The sequence below is a fragment of the Xenopus laevis genome, chromosome 3S, assembly GCF_017654675.1.
Source record: "Xenopus laevis strain J_2021 chromosome 3S, Xenopus_laevis_v10.1, whole genome shotgun sequence".
Classification (NCBI taxonomy): domain Eukaryota; kingdom Metazoa; phylum Chordata; class Amphibia; order Anura; family Pipidae; genus Xenopus; species Xenopus laevis.
In genome coordinates this window covers 86,443,876-86,461,803 of record NC_054376.1, presented here as the reverse complement: position 1 = coordinate 86,461,803, position 17,928 = coordinate 86,443,876, and the positions used below count along the sequence as shown (strand labels likewise).

The following is a 17,928-nucleotide window of genomic DNA, read 5'->3' as shown; positions in this document are numbered from 1 at the left end:
AAGTAATGTGATCCTTGCAATGATAGGTACACACGCAGAGAGTCTTTAAGGCAAACGCAATGTGAATACAGTTTAAAAAAGTAAAACATAAAATCACCCAAAGAAGAAATATCAATGATAAAGGTGATAAAGGGTTAAAGGTGAGCAACCACTCCAACCATTTCTAATCAATCCGATCCCTGCAAAGTGCTGCCTGCCCCCTCATGAGCCACTTCATCTGGGTACTTCCGATCTACCCTCTTCCTTCATACTGCTTTGGGTAATGCAGGACAGCAGAGTTGCCCATGTTCACCGATGACCATGGTGGAGAATTCTATCCAGAATGCTATTGGTGTTTTTTCTAATGAGTTACGCTAGCGATGGTTAATTTGCATACGGCGCCAAATCCAAGTTACAATGGAGGTATATGTAGCAGCATTACACAAGCCTGGGAAACCTTCAAAACAGCAAATAAAATTTTTATTTTGCCCTAAACATGTGCCCACTGTATAGTTAAGGTGCCATGAGTTAGGAAATGTAGGGGGGAAGGAGGGTAGCCCCAAAAATTTTTTCGATCTTTTTGGTATGGTATAAATGAGCAGAAGGTAGACATTGTTTAGAGAATAAAAGCATTAATGACTTTTTCCCATTTTGCATGTATAAAGCAGTATAATATGAAAGCTTCAGAGAGCACACCCACTTTACATTGAACTAACACTGGACTGGGGGTAGGCTGCATATGAGGTATGTGCCTGGGGCTCCACAAGCATGTGTCTCTTCTACCTATCCCTAGTTCCTGACCCTGATTGTGAGTGAGAGAATTTACTAATAAACTACAGAAAAGATTCTTTGTCCCCTTTACTGAATTTCCTAATTTTAATAATCTGGAAGCTGGGGCAAGAGCAGGTGGAACAATAAGAACTCATAGGTGGAAGGTAATCAGAGTTCCAAGGCACAATAAAGGGATTGTTTGATTTCGAAACAGTTTTTCAGTTCAGTTGTTTCAGATTGTTCACCAGAAATAAAGACTTTTTTCAATCACTTTTTTTTTTTTTACCATTTTTCCAAAATTGAAGTTTTAAAGTTTAATGTCCCTTGTGTTTCAGTCTGGCAGCTCAGTAATTCAGGAGCTCTGAACTGTTACAATTTTCTACATTAGATGATTCATTTATCATCAGTATCTGTGGAATATTAGCAAATATTGTATCAATTATAACTGCTGCCTTTAATGAAACTCAGGGATTATACTCAGCAGGGACAAAGATAACAAATGTATCAATTTCAAACAATTTAGTTTGCAGTCTCATCCCCCCCCCCCCAAAGCTTCTCCAGGGAGAAAAATGGTCACAAATAGGAAGCAGTTGAAAAAAGTCTTTATTTCTGGTGAACTATCTCATAACAACTATAGTGAAAAAAGTGTTGAAAGGTGGACAATCCCTTTAATTTGCTTTTTGCAGTAAGCATTGGTAACTAGCAAGGTTTAACCACTTCCTTGCTAATATCAGCTGAGTCTAGAAGCTAGTTTAGAAACAGAAAAACTTGGAATCTGAGTGTCAGACCAGGAGCAAAATGCAGAAAACTGGAGCTGAAGAGGAAGCAGAAGTGGTAACAAAAGTCAAGCCAGGGTCAGAAAACTGAAACCAGAACTAATATCTGCTTGAGTGAAGCAAGTCAAGGTGCAATGCAACATAATGTAGCTCTCAGTAACCAGTCATTATTGTATTGTAGGCCCCCCCTAACATTACAATAATGACTGGTTACTGAGAGCTAAAGTTCTTTTTTGTTGGTTGGAGTTTTAAAGGGGAAAACATATATTAAACCTCGATGCTGCTAAAAGTCAGATTAAAAAAGTACTCCATCTCAAAACCTGCCAAGGTCATGTATAAATCAATGGCAGATACAGGTATGGGATCCGTTATCCGGAAACCCGTTATCCAGAAAGCTCCGAATTACTGAAAGGCCATCTCCCATTTTATCCAAATAATTAAATTTTTTTTTCAAATGATTTCCTTTTTCTCTGTAATAATAAAACAGTAGGGTGTACTTGATCCCAACTAAGATATAATTAATCCTTATTGGAAGCAAAAATTGGGTTTATTTCCTGTTTACATTACTTTCTGGTAGACTTAAGGTATGAAGATCCAAATTATGGAAATATCTGTTATCTGGAAAACCCCAGGTCCCGAGCATTCTGGATAACAGGTCCCATACCTGTATTCCATTTACAATTGGAAGATATCATCTGCTCTGGGTTTCATACACTAATCCAACTAATTTGTGGTTTTCAGGTGATAATCTGAAAAAATTGTACAATTTGGATTTTTCCATTATTTTATTAAGTCTTTTCCCTCGCCAGATGTTGTCAAATAAATTTATTGATAAATACAATACAAATTTTAGTAAATAACCCCCTTAGTGTTACCAATATTTCTCTTCCCTATAATTTAAAGTTTTTTTTAAAGTTTTCTGCAGATTATTCTGTGTTTGTTAAATACAGGTATGGGATCTGTTATCCGGAAACCCGTTATACAGAAAGCCGTTACGGAAAGGCTATCTCCATTATAATCAAATAATCCAACTTTTTAAAAAATGATTTCCTTTTTCTCAGTAGTAATAAAACAGTAGCTTGCACTTGATCCCATCTAAGATATAATTAATCCTTATTGGAAACAAAACCAGCCTATTGGGTTTATTTAATGTTTAAATGATTTTCTAATATATTTAAGATATGAAGATCCATTATCCAGAAATAAAACACAGGTCCCAAGCATTCTGGATAACAGGTCCCATGCCTGTACTACAAATACACTGATTTAAACAATCTGCAAAATAAGTTCTGTGTGTTTTATTGTTTTATTTGTTCCATGAAAATGGCTAATATGTGGTGAATAAAATGCCTCTTCATTATAGTGGAGTACGCTGGAATCCCTGTATACTGTGTTATTTTCTTGCAAAATCCATCTTGATTTGCCAGGTAGGCAGGCATATTAGGTAGCATGTGAAAAGAAAGTCTGCTAAAGGGGAAAGTCTGCTTTGTACGAGAACATGATTCATGTACCTAAACATACATAACAATCACTAAGGTTTCACTTTCTATACACACACTTCTTCAGTTATGTTGCTGAGAAAAGGAACTATACTATGGACCAGTTGGTCCCTTTGATACAAATCTAGATATATGCTTTAGAGAAGAGCTGCAGTTCTTTGCAGGGTAGGGATTGTTATAATAATTGCAATGCTTTTAGCCACACAAATAGGATTTCATGCTATTTGATGCACTTATTCAACATATTTGCTTTGGCTATTTGACATGCTGGATATAGTGAGGGATTTAATATGTACAGTTTTGCTTGCAGGATATCCAGGCTTCACAGATGTTGCAATGGATGTGCTGTACATTGTCAATAGTAACATTCAGGACTGCAATCAGAAATCGCAGGGCCCCATACGACAAAATTTCCTGGGCCCCCTGGGCTGCGCCCTCTGCAAGCCCCACCTACAGGTCTGCCCTCCCCACTCCACAGTAAAAAAACAAAAAAAACATTAGTGGCTAGGGTTCCCACATGTTAATAAAAAATAAAAAGATATTGGTGGTCAGGGCCCCCCATAAAAAAAACATTTGTGGCCAGGGCCCCCCATTAAAAAATATTGGTGGCTAGGGCCCCTTAAACGTCCATGCCTTCCTGAAGTCAGCAGCTCTCAGAAAGATGGGGGGCCCGGCTAATCAAGTAAGTGTGGCGTGGCCGGGGCCCCCCTTACCCTAGGGGTCCCCTACAACTCTCCCCCCTGTCCCCCCCTGATGGCTGCCCTGCTAACATTAAATTAACACTATACAAAATATATAATGACACTTATTGTGACATAGAAGGAACAAGTCATTTTATATCCCATTAATAGAAGCAGAATCATAACCATAAATGGTAAATATTATCCATTGTGTTTTATTTGTGTTTTCGCCCTATGCCTTTCTGTCACTTAAACCGGATAGCAAAAAATTACAACTTTATTGGAGCTTACCACAGATCATCTTTGGTCAATTTCTTTATTACAAATGAGCAAAGGGCATGCTGTAAGAATCATCGCTTAAAACATAGTGGAATATGAATATTTACACTATTAGCTACATGGAAAGATATACTGCTGTTCTTTGTCTGGTCATTCACCCAACTTTATTGGGATTGTCTGGTATTGTCTAAGGTTAACTTTTATTACAAAGTAGATGTTTAATAAATCAGGTATATTTATACATTTACAGGTATGGGATCTGTTATCCAGAAACCCCTTATCCAGAATGCTCCATCTGTCTCTTATAGACTCCATTATAATCAAATAATCCAAATTTTTTAAAATATTTTCCTTTTTTTCTCTGTAATAATAAAACAGTACCTTGTACTTGATCCAAACTAAGAAGTAATTAATCCTTATTGGAAGCAAAAGCAACCTATTGGGTTTATTTCATGTAGGGATGCACCGAATCCAGGATTTGGTTCAGGATTTGGCCAGGATTCAGCCTTTTTCAGCAGGATTTGTATTCGGCCGAATCCTTCTGCCAGGCCGAACCTAATCCTAATACTAATTTGCATATGCAAATTAGGGGCAGGAGGGAAATCGTTTGACTTTTTGTCACAAAACAAAGAAGTAAAAAATGTTTTCCCCTTCCCACCCCTAATTTGCATATGCTAATTAGGATTCCGATTAGATTTGGTATCTTTCGCGAAGGATTCAGGGATTTGGCCGAATTCAAAACAGTGGGTTCGGTGCATCCCTAATTTAATGTTTACATGATTTTCTAGTAGACTTCAGGTATGAAGATTCAAATTGCAGAAAGATCCGTTATCAGGAAAAACCCAGGTCCTAAGCATTCTGGATGACAAGTCCCACACCTGTATTGATTTATTTGTAAAGTTCTAACCTAATTTAATACATTGATATCAGGAAGAGGCAGTGATTGGGAATGCCCATCTGCCAAACAGTGTGACTGAATAACCTCAGTATGAAAAATGTTCCGCTGAGAAAGCACTATTTTTTATATCCAAAACTATAAGAAAAAAACATAAACCCATGAGAAAAAGATATATTAAACAGCTTCAGTTTAGTTGCATGTTTTACAGCAATGCCACTTTCCCTTTAAGCAATCAGCAATGCCATCCACATGCTTATAATTCCCTTTAAAGCGTGACTAGAATTCTTCTAGTGTAGAAATAAGCTACTGTATGTTAAGTAAGCAAAACAATAAAAATAATACCTAAGATGCTCTTGCAATAAAGAAAAAAGAAAAGCTTATCTCTCTCTAACACCTGCACACAACAACTGCCTCTTTCACCAAAGGGAATCTTAATATCTTGCAGAATAAACTGTTATGTTGTGTCACAATCTGGTGTTTATTGAGTTCTGTTAGCAGGTGATCTTTTCTACTCTCCAAAAGATTTTAAACGAGTGCCTCCAAACCTGCTTGTGATATGGTAGAGTCTGACAGACTCAAATTCAAGTGCACATAAAAAGATAAGGGAATGGGATTGAGAAAGGAGAAATCTGTCTAGGGGTTAAAAGGCATGAAGTGTTTTAAATCACACACATGTGTTTGAAGGCATGCTATACATGTTCCCCTTCAGGTACAAGCTTAGGTAGACAGCATATTGCAATTTGTTATAGTATTTAAATATTTTGGATGGGCTAAATGTTTAGCATTACAATGACGTAGCCACGTGAGAAAAGCTATGGGGCAAATTCACTATGATTCGTAGTTGCGCCAGCGTCTGCTTCGCCGCACTTCGCCAGGCGTATTTTCACCAGCGCTACGCAAATTCACTAAAATCCAAAGTTGCGCTCAGGGGAAGCATAAGGTTGCGAAGTTGGGCTAGCGTTAATTTAACCAAGCAAAGCGAAATAACGCTAGCGATGCTTAATTTGCATATGGCGCCATATGGTAGCGTTCAGAAAAATGCGCACGTTAGTGATTTTGCGTAGTTATGTCCGTTGTGCAAATTCGCCAGGCGTAAGGGTGCGAAGTAACACTAACGAATTTACGCCAGCATCCGTTAGTGAATCGGCGAATTAACGAAAATGCGCTAGTTATGTCCGTTGCGCAAATTTGCCAGGCGTAAGGGTGCGAAGTAACACTAGCGAATTTACGCCAGCGTCTGTTAGTGAATCGGCGAATTAACGAAAATGCGCTATGCTAACGAATTAACGCTAGCGTTAGGCGCTTCGTCCTTTAGTGAATTTGGGCCTATGTGACTTTGTATTGCCATTATTAGGATGGAGGTTGAAACAAAAGAAGAAATAATAAAATAAGCAGTTGCGCAGAAGGTACATTCAGAACTGCTTCTACTACTTGTTTAAAATTTATCGTAAATGAACGTAAATGTTGTTAAAGAGATACTGACATCAGAAAATAACCTTTTTTTATTATCTATCATAACATTGCGATAAAATTATTTGCCTGATGCTTTTACATTACCTTTCTTACTACCCTGTTCCTCTATGAGGGGGCTGCCATATTTGTGCATCAGTAGTCTGTTACCAATAGAAACTCTAACTGACAGGTTAAGAAGGGACACTCAGGTTGGCAAAACAGTCAGGTTTAGGAACTTCAAGTGACAATTACTTACAAAAGCAGAACTATCAACGAAAAACAATTAACATGACCTATAGGTGACTTTTAGGGGCAGATTTATCAAGGGTCGAAGTGAATTCGAGTGAATTTTCTAAGTAAAAAAATTCAAAATTCAAAGTAATTTTTTGGATACTTCGACCATCGAATAGGATACTACGACTTCGAATTTACTTCAACTTCAATTCGAAGTAAAAATCGTTCGAATATTCGACTATTCGATAATCAAAGTACTGTCTTTAAAAAAACTTTGACTTCAATACTGTCAGGACTGCCAGGAGTACCCGACGGCACTGTTTACATTCCCGGTGTTCACAGTGAAGATCCAAGATGGCGGCGCCCATGCTGAACACATGGCTGCAGCGTCGCTGCATGATGATGTCATCACTGGTGCCGGGATCTCGTCATAAAAGGGCGCCCAAAACACTGTGACGGCGCCCTCAAGAATAGGATTTGCTGCCATTGATCCTGGGTTCCTCTTTGTGTTTCCTGATTCCTGCTCCCAGCCTGTTCCTGCTCCTGCCTTGGTTCTGACCCCCTGCCTGAACTCTTGATATTTGATTATGATCTGCCTGCTCTCATTAAGGGCTCTTACACATGAGCGTTTTTACCTGTGCTCCCCTGCGTTCCGTTTTTCGGCGTTAAAAATATTAATCTACATTAGGGGGCAGATTTATCAAGGGTCGAATTTCGAAGTGATAAATACTTCGAAATTCAACCCTCGAATTGAAATACTTCGACTTCGAATATCGAAATATTTTTCACAGAATTTGGCCATCGATCGAGTGAAGTAAAATCGTTCGATCAAACGATTAAATCGTTTGAATCAAACGATTCGAACAATTTTTAGCGTACAATCGAACGATTTTACTTCGATGTGTGAAGACTTAGAAAAATGGTCTGGAAGGTCCCCATAGGCTAACATAGCACTTCGGCAGGTTTAATTTGGCGAAGTATTTGTCAGGGAGCCGGGAGCTAGACGCATTTCATTATTTCAAATGGGGCTGTACTCACACAGGCGCATGTAGGCGCCGAACGCAGGAAAAATGCAGCATGTTGCGTCTATTCCTGCGCTCCCTTGCGGCTGAACGCCGAAAAACGGAACGCAGGGGAGCGCAGGTAAAAACGCTCATGTGTAAGAGCCCTTACTCCTGCCTGTGACCACTGCTACTGATTCTGCTTAACCCTTCGGATACCGCGACCTTGCTCCCTCAAGAGGGCTTCCTCCTTGATCCTGACTACCTCCCTGGAGGGAGCTCCCGGCTCCCTGACAAATACTTCGCCAAATTAAACCTGCCGAAGTGCTATGTTAGCCTATGGGGACCTTCCAGACCATTTTTCTAAGTCTTCACACATCGAAGTAAAATCGTTCGATTGTACGCTAAAAATTGTTCGAATCGTTTGATTCAAACGATTTAATCGTTTGATCGAACGATTTTACTTCACTCGATCGATGGCCAAATTCTGTGAAAAATATTTCGATATTCGAAGTCGAAGTATTTCAATTTGAGGGTTGAATTTCGAAGTATTTATCACTTCGAAATTCGACCCTTGATAAATCTGCCCCCTAATGTAGATTAATATTTATAAAAGAAAATTTTTTGTGTCAGTATCAATTTAATGTTGGATGCAAAGATTATTTACTTTTTGAATAATTTTAGTAATTTAGTAAAATTAGTAATAATTTTAATTTAATTTAAGACCCATGGGTTTACCTGCGGGTGGGTTCGGGCCAACTTCTGCAAGAGTTTTCCAGGTCACGGAAGGGCTCTTCCTCCTCCTCTCCCTGTCCGTGACCTTACAGTGCCAGCTTCTGCCTCCAGCATGCATGCTTTATTGGCGTGTGCCTGCCCAGCCTCACCCCTTTTGTGACATCAGAAATATGCAGGTCGAGCACGGGTCTATAAATAGAGTGAACTTGCCGGATCAGATTTGGGTTGCGATAAGTCTGTTAGGGTTGGGTGGGGGTCGGCATTTATAAAAATAAAGAGTTGGATAGAGACTGGAGCACATCATTTAATTGCGTCCACAACCCTGGGGTATTGATTTGCTGAAGTGTAGACAGGACTAAAGCCATTTTGTTTTTGTTTATGTATATTGTCACCCTCATTAGCCACTTCATATCTGTAGATACTGTATATATCACACAGACAAGGTAAGGTTCAGTCTCTTTGAATTTAACACATTCAAGCATGTGAAGCTAATTTATAAATGCAATTTATGTAATGCAAACTATATTATGCTCAATCTGTCTTTCATAGCATAATAGAAGAAGTAACCATTCTATTTGAATATCTTAAATCTACTGTAGCACTTAACTATTGATTTACTAAAACTGACTGTTTGGATTATTGAATGTCAAAAGATTGGGGTTATGCTATTTAACGGAATGTGTGAAAAACCTCCCAGTGGCATGCCCTAATTAGAACAAATTATTCATTCACACGTTCATGCTGAGCCAAAAAAAATGTAAAGCTCTGATTTCTCTCAAGCACACACCACCACTGTATCACATTTGTTGTATTCTAAAACTATTTGATTTTAGCAATACAAACAAACCTTACAATAAACATGTCATTGAGTCTTGTGCGAGCCCCTAAACTTTGATAAAAGGAATATATAGCCGACATGTAACTGAATGAAAGATATTAAGCAGGCCACACACTCCCCCGTTTGGTTGAGCAGACTTTTTCATTTAGAATTTTTTGAAAATGATTCAACATTTAATAAAACATTTAACAAAACATTTAATAAAAATCAAGCTTACTGTAAAGTTGTATACTTATAATAATACAACAGTGTTGTTATGGATTAAAACAATGGTTCTGTCTTTAAAGGGATACTGTCATGGAAAAACATGTTTTTTCACATCAGTTAATAGTGCTGCTCCAGCAGAATTCTGCACTGAAATCCATTTCTCAAAAGAGCAAACAGATTTTGTTATATTCAATTTTGAATTCTTGGGGCTAGACATATTGTCAGTTTCCCAGCTGCCCCCAGTCATGTGACTTGTGCTCTAATAAACTTCAATCACTCTTTACTGCTGTACTGCAAGTTGGAGTGATATCACCCCCTCCCTTTCCACCCCCAGCAGCCTAACAACAGAACAATGGGAAGGTAACCAGATAGCAGCTCCCTAACACAAGATAACAGCTGCCTGGTAGATCTAAGAACAGCACTTAATTGTAAAGCCAAGTCCCACTGAGACTGATTCAGTTACATTAAGTAGAAGAAATAACAGCCTGCCAGAAAGCCTGTGCCTAAAGTGCAGGCACAAGTCACATGACTGGGGCAGCTGGGAAACTGACAAAATGTCTAGCCCCATGTCAGATTTCAAAATTGAATATAAAAAAATCTTTTGAGAAATGGATTTCAGTGCAGAATTTTGCTGGGGCAGCACTATTAACTGATGTGTTTTGGAAAAAAACATGTTTTTCCATGACAGTATCCCTTTAAGGTAACCTTGGTATTCCTTTATCATTTCTATCCATCTAATCCACTTAAACCTTGGGATGCTTTGTATTTTTCCAACTTGATGTGAAGGAATCTATTTGCAGTGAGGATGCTCGTGGCTAATTATTTGTACATTCTGTATCAGTCAACTTAAGTTCTTGCTGTGAGACCAAGTGATGCACATCTGAACTAAATGAACTAATTATGATTCATTCATGCAGCATGTAAAATGAATGGATGGTGGTTGTAAAGGAAAATGATTTTCACAATATCCCATTAGACACTTGAAATCATTTACCTGGGTAATCACCATTGACTATTTTAAAAATTTAACAGAAAGATTTCATGTAAAAAAAAATTCCGTCCTTCAGCCTTTCAGAGAGTTAAAAGGATGCCAAAAATTGGGGAATACGAGTTCCACGACCTGAATCAAAACACTTAGCCTTAGTAGGCCACAATGTGTCTCTTGTGCCATCAGCATTAGGTTATTTGGTGTTATGATTACAGAGAACGTAATGATCTCTATGAAGTCAAACTGGGAACCTCCTGATTTCTGATTGTTCTCCTTAATCCTTCCTGCTCCTGTCTCTACACCTGCTCCATCCGGCTCCTGTATGTTCCAGTCTCTATGCCTGCTCCTGCCTATTGTGTTCCTGACTTTTACCCACCCCTTATTCAATTGCTGTTAATATGACAACAGCTCCCCATTAATTCCCTTTCAGAATGTCTTACAAAAGGTTACTTTTTTTTCACTTTGTTTTCTACCAACAGCAGTAATAGAGGCTGCATTATTATCCATATTATTATATAGGCATAATGATTGTGTATTGTGATAAATTATATCATTTGAGCTTAATTATTCTTGTAGGGTACCGTATCAAACATGAGCTCTTCTACTAACTCTCAAAATTACATTTCCCATAATTGAATTTGTATTCAATTTTGCTGAATATTAATTAGTCGCTACATTTAGCTGGCTATAAATAGGTTTCATACTTTTCTGTGGAGTTGTAATAGACTATTTGCCCTTTAGAAAGCAACTATGTTTAGCCAGATACAAACAGCAGCTACTAATCTCCCTGTGTGAGGCTGTTGGTTGTGCCTTTGTTACAGAATATCCTTGTAACGCTTCATTTTCCAATGATTCCTCTTGATGCCAATGTTATTAATACTGTTACTAATAATTATTTGGCAGCATCTGCAGGTTATTGAATATACAACAATACTCAAAGGGGTTTCCCAACCCAAGTTTGCTCTCAAGAGAGCTGCTTCACAGATTTAATACTGAAGCATTTTCATAAACAGGAGGCACTCACTTGTGTCCCTGCCTAGTCATTAGCAGGACTGCCTGTTGCCTTATCTGGCAAGTCATGCAGATATACTAATCCCTTAATAACTCCTTGGTGGATCTAAAATCCAGTCTCTAATGACTCCTCATCTTGACAAATGTAAAGCTAGTTCACAGGTCTAGATAATTTGTCTAGATAAAAAATATACCATGTACGTTTGTCCACTGAGAGATATTTCCTTTATATAGTATTCAGCTAACTCTGATATTGTAACTATATAATTATATATGTATTAAGTACAATAGTGGCACTAATCAGGTCACTATACCAATAATTCAAATCAGCACATTAAGCACTATGCACTATGTTCCTGATATAAATGATTATTGGCAGTGTGTTAATTGTGTTCTACAAAATACACACTGTTATGTCAGTGAGTTCATTTTCGAATGAGTTTTTATGTGCACTCCTATTATTTGTAAGGCAAAGATCTTTAGCCAAATAGACTCAGTGTAAACTAAAGAAGTACTTTTTAATTGGTATGTAAATTAAGCTGTAAAAAGGGTTCTAATAACCCAGGGATAGAAAGTGTCAGAATTCTGTATCCTAATAAGTATCAGAATCTTAGGGGTTTTTTTAAATTTAGTTTTCCAAGAAGCCACAGTTATAGCTGCAGCTTGATAAGTAACAAGCCTCGCTTTTTCTCTGTTCACATCTGTTCTGTCTCTGGTCAGTCTGGACCTGTCTGAGACATGGCATCATCCTTAGCCCTCAGCTCCCTGATAGAAAGAGACTGTGTCACAGCAGGGAGGCACAGAGAGACAGCAGTTTCAGGCAAGGCATTATTATTATTGTATGTTTTGCCTATGGGAAGACTATCTCAGCTGTGCACAAAAGACAGTGGAATAATTAATTAATTTAATTTTTTTTTACTTGGGGACATTATAAAACAGTGTTATCTGCTATTCTAAACATGAGGATAGAACAGGCAGTGACAATGCTCGCCACTTCTACAGAATAATAACCTAGGTGTATAAATGACAGTGAGAATGACAAGCCACTTTACCAATCTCTCCACCATTAAGTACACATAGTCAGCTGGCTGATGGGGATTTTGAATTATTTATATAGGAACTACAATTTCTGCTGTGAGAAATCGAAACCATGAAAGGGGAAGACAGTGATGCTAAAAAAACACCAAGCTTTCTCTGGAAATGTTTACAGCTCTTTGTTCATGAGTGCAAAATGAAAAGTCCACTACAGTAAAGCACACAGGCGTTTGGATAAATATCTCACTTCTTTATTAAGTGTATTCCTTTTTTTTGGCTTTATTATCAGCAAATAACTCATGACACAAGGCATCATTTTACATTAAAATAATAAACGACTTGCTATTTGCATATATCATTCTCTGTTCTACCATATTGTGGTCTAGTTGCAGTTACTTTAACCAGCATGTGCAGTGTTGCTCTCTGATCATATGTTACCACCGTGCCTATCACTGAACATTCACATATCCTGCTCAGCTCACTGCCATAAACAACTATAGATAGCTGTGATCTCACCCCATCATATCCCATTTTCATTACAATTTGATCAAACATAATCCAGATGTGATTTCCTTTCTCTTAAAGGTGCATAGGTTTTAATCCGCTTTGTCCAGAGCTCCTGCACAATATTTGCCAGGAGAGGCTTTATGTCAGCAGGTTTTTATTCTGTATTATTATTAACCCATCAAAGTCCAGTGATTGAAAATATGTAGCAATTTCTTTGGACATGAATATGTGTTACAGTAGTTCTGCTTTGCTTTTTTGCGTGCCAGGTTTAGAGGAAGGAGATGCTACTACTGCAGATCTGTGGTTAGGGCAGCAACCAAAAACAAAGCCCAGAGCTCCTATTGTTTGTTTGTGTGTGTGTGTGGGGGGGGGGGCTTTGGGCTGGTAATGTACAATGTGAAGCCCAAAACATAATGTACAACATTTCTGACCTACTTTAGTTAAGCTTTAGTTCTCCTTTAAGTAAATTTGTGAGGTAATGGACATACAGTAATACCCATGGATGTATCCTTCTGATTAGATGATCCTTATCTAAAATCCCACTGCACTAATGGGAGACAGTGGGCAATAAAAGCACTGATTGGGGTAAGTATGTACAGAAATTTCACTCTGGGAGAAAATGGGGGAGGTTGCACTACTTGGGGGAGGCAACATTGAATGGTCATACTGGATTGGAGAGAGGTCACTGCTCCCTGGGACTGAGGAGATAAACAGAAGCAATAAATAAGGGCAAGTAGGAACAAAGTATTGTCTGGTAGGGGGCATTTAGCATTATGGGGAGAATAATAAAATATTCTGGGGGCTGCAAAGGAAGAATTTACTGGAATGGGGGTTCACAATTTGCACAGGTGGTGGAAGAAGATAGGATGGGTGCACTGTAGTATTATACATAAGCAATGTGTAGTTTCTTGGTAATCGTATTACTCTATTCATCAAATGAGTAGCACAATAGTTGCCACCTAACTGATGCATTTCACAAGTTGCAGGAATTAAAATAGATTCTGATGCACTGCTGTGCTGGCTGCACTGATTTGTATGCAGCATTACAGGACACATCTAAATACATTGCTATTTAGCCATTCAGCATGTGAATGTATTTGGGCAGGGGTCCCCAACCTTTTTTTTACACATGAGCCACATTCAAAAATTAAAACACTTGGGGAGCAACACAGGCATGCAAATAGTTCCTGGGGTGCCAAATAAGGGGTGTGATTGGCTATTTGATGGCCCTTATGAGAACTGGCAGCCTAAAGGTGGCTCTATTTGGCAGTATCAAGTTTTTATGGTTTTAGGTTTTTATGCAAACAAAATTTGACTCCAACTTGCAGGCCCAAACTGGCCATCTGTGGGTTCTGGCAAATGCCAAATGCCAGAGGGGCTGCTATAAGATGCCATAGAAAGTCAGTATTTAGTGGGCTAGTGGGACTGTTTGAGCCTCTGTGTGGGCTGATTGGTCCTCTGTGTACCTGTAATGCCAGGGCCTATTTTGATTCTCAGTCCAGACCTAACTCCAAGCCTGGAATTTAAAAATAAGCCCCTGCTTTGAGGCCACTGGAAGCAACACGGTGTTCGGGTGCATCATGTTGCTCACGTGCTACTGGTTTGGGATCACTGTATTTGGGCCTCCTATATATGGGATTTTCCAAATGTATTCCCTTGTGATGGCTTTTTTGCACATTCTACCATTTGGGAATACAGGAATTAAATAACTTTGTATTTGCATACAGCAAATGCAAATATAATCCTACCTGTCTCGTTTTCAATTCAGCGCTCTTCTGTGGTGCAGTCTCCATAGAAAATAATTAGGTGGGTCAGTAACTTCTGTATTCCCATGTGGCAGAATCCACATCCCCATCACAGGGGAACACAATTAAATATGGCCATGTGTGAAAACTTAAATTTTCTTATAGAAGCTGTAAGCTATACTCAGATAACTTCATATGAACCTGTGAGTTTTAATAGGGAAAATCTTTAGGGCAATGGCACATGGTGAGATTTGTCACCCGTGGTACGAATTCCCTCCCACAGGTGACAAATCTTCTGAAAATGCTTTTCCACCAGCAATAACACGTATGGACATGTATGGGAGAGCCTACATGTTGCTTTGTTTTCCTTAGTTGCCTGAAGTTTCCTTGTGCGTTGAGAAAGTTTCCTCCTGAAAAGACTCATATGTTTTCCCACCAGCGATTTATGTTTATTGCCAATTGGAAAGCACTTTTGGGAGATTTGTTGCCCGCAGTAGTGCAAATTTAACTGTGGGTAACAAATCTCCCTATGTGCCATTGCCATTTCTATATATGTAAAGGTTGACAGACTAATTTATAGTGTAGGAGCTTTGCTCCAAAAGCATTAAAACCTTTTTTTTTTTTTTTAGTCTGCTGCAAGTGTAGTCCCTAATGTGCACCCCAGATCAGGGACACAACTATGAAGAACTTCACCCTACACCTTCTGGGGATCACAGAAATAGAGGGGGCAATGGGGTACAGGTATGGAATCTGTTTTCCAGAAACCCATTATACAGGGGAAGGCCGTCTCCCATAGACTTTATTTTAATCAAATAAGCTGCATTTTTAAAAACAATTCCTTATTCTCTGTAATAATAAAACAGTACCTTCTACTTGAACCAAACTAAGATATAATTAATCTATATTGGAAGCAAAACCAGACTATTGGGTTCAGGTCCGGATTGAGAATTAAAATAGGCCCTGGCATTTCAGGTACACAGAGGCCCAATCAGCCCACTCAGAGGCCTAAACAGCCCCCACCAGCCCACTAAATATTGACTTTCTATGGCACCTTATAGCAGCCCCTCTGGCATTTGCTAGAGCCCACAGATTGCCAGTCCGGGCCTGATTGGGTTGATTTTATGTGTACATTACTGTCTAGTAGACTTAAGGGATGAAGATCCAAATAACAGAAAGATCAGTTATCATTTCCTGAGCATTCTGAATAACAGGTCCCATTAGGGGTAGGCAGAAGATTTTCAAAAGTTATCTGTCCACCCCCTGTGCCCTAGGCAGGTACCCCTAGCTCCAGCTCTGCCTGTAACTGTCTAATTTCCAGGCCTTCCAATGATTTTGCTGGAGTGGGAAGCTGTAACTTCTGTTTGTGCTGCTGCCCTACATATACACCCTTCATCTGCCTGGGATCACAGAAGTATAAGGGGCAGTGGGGTGCTGTCTATTTTCAAAAGTTAGGGGGAAACTAAAATGATGTTGCAGTGTAGGACACATCTACTTATACTGTTGCCTTACATACCTTGTAATGGTAAAAATAAACTGATATATAACTGATATATATATATATATATATACACATACACACACTTAGATCAGTTAGTTAACCCTTTCCTGGTGTGCCTTTCTTTAATTTAGGCTTTTAGGTAATTTAGATTTCGTTTAGACCCTAAGGCCAGAGTTATGTGTGTATGGATTGTACAGGTATGGCTTCCCTGACAAAGACATGAAGGCTCGGTGCTGTTGTGTGAGGCTGATGCTATTGAGTGTGTGAGGCTGATGCTATTGAGTGTGTGAGGCTGATGCTATTGAGTGTGTGAGGCTGATGCTATTGAGTGTGTGAGGCTGATGCTATTGAGTGTGTGAGGCTAATGCTATTGAGTGTGTGAGGCTGATGGCAGTGGGAAGGGTTAAGAAAGGATTAAGGAAGACTTGTGAGAGCGCGTGCAAATGAAGTCGCTCAGCTGTTGTGTTGCACATGTCTCCTCACAGCTGCACAATTCAGCGCTAGGAGCTGCTTCCCCCTCCTTATTGATCAGCTTTGTGTGAGTGGGACCGTGTAGAGCTGGTGTGTGTGTGAAGGAATAGCGCCGCTAGCGGCAGAGCAGGCTGCTGAGAGATGGATTGTCGCTTCCAGGCTGTAGCACCATGAGGATCTGATGTGGATGCGGAGTCCCCGGAGGGCCGCTGGGAAGCAGGGAGGCAAAGCGAGAGGCAGCAACAGAAGCAACAGAAGCCGGCAGAGAGGGCAACGCCAGTGACACGCACATGCCATTCCGCTCCTTCACTGTGTGAATAGGATGAGCTGCCCGGCAGCCTCTCCTTCCTCCGCGACCATTTCCATAGTAACCTGCTGAAGGCGCTGCACTGGGCAAAGCTGGCGATACGGAGCACCTGGAATGACAGCGGGCAGGTAACTCGGCAGCTTCCCCCGTGTTTCTTGGGCGCAAAGCGCAGGGCTAATGGCTATTGTGCAGCTGACAGTAGGCGTCTTATTAAGAACAATCTGTCCAGACTCCTGCTTCTATTCATCTCTATGTAAGAGGGAGCTGCTGGCTTCTGAGGTGTGTGTGTGTGTGTGCTCATGGCAAGGTGCTTGGCACATGGAGAAAGGCTGATGGACAATACAGGGCTGCTTTATTATAAGCACAGATTGGATTTACTTGGTGACCCCAGCATTACACGGGCAAATGGGAGATAAAACGACAGAATACTTAGTATATTGATTAACAATTGGTTTTTGTTTTCAGTAGGTGAATCAGGGATGTTTAACCTCCAGCTGTTGTTAGTTCTCAGAGGATGCTGGGAGTTGTAGTGGAATAAAAGCTAAAGGGTCTGCAGGCTGGACACCCCTCATTTATGTGACTACCCCCTTAATGGGGTCATCAGCCTCCCTGCATTGCCAGGGGTCCCCTGCTCCTCTAACGCCAGGGCTTTATCATGTAGTATGGACAGTGTGAGCTAAGGTGCTTCTATGACATGTGCTGCTGCTGCTGCAGAATGTGACTGGTCCAGGAGAGAAGAGATTGCAGCTGTTCCATTGCTGCCAGAGTGCTGGGTGTGTAGAGCTGGCCAGGGGCCAGTCTGTGTGTGTAAATGTGAGTGTGTATATATGTGTGTGTGTATATTTGTGTGTGTGTGAGAGGTGCTGTCCCCATCCATGTGTATAGGTGCTGCACAGGCGTGTCATGCTCTGGTGCCTCTGTCATGTCTCTCACAGCGGGTGTCACCTCTCTAGCAGCTCATTACGGAGCATGTGATGTTATGTTTGTCTCTACCTGAGATCACTGGCACATGCTGGG

At 39.9% G+C, this 17,928-nt stretch overlaps 1 protein-coding gene across 1 annotated transcript in view; it reads left to right on the top strand.

Annotated features, from left to right (window-relative positions):
• The first annotated feature begins 16,448 nt into the window (after nt 1–16,448).
• nav3.S (neuron navigator 3 S homeolog) overlaps nt 16,449–17,928 on the top strand; it is a 386,349-nt gene continuing 384,869 nt past the window's right edge. The window contains exon 1 of the mRNA XM_018255933.2: nt 16,449–17,039. The gene's annotated coding sequence lies outside the window, so the exon portion shown is untranslated. The remainder of the gene's footprint in view (nt 17,040–17,928) is intronic.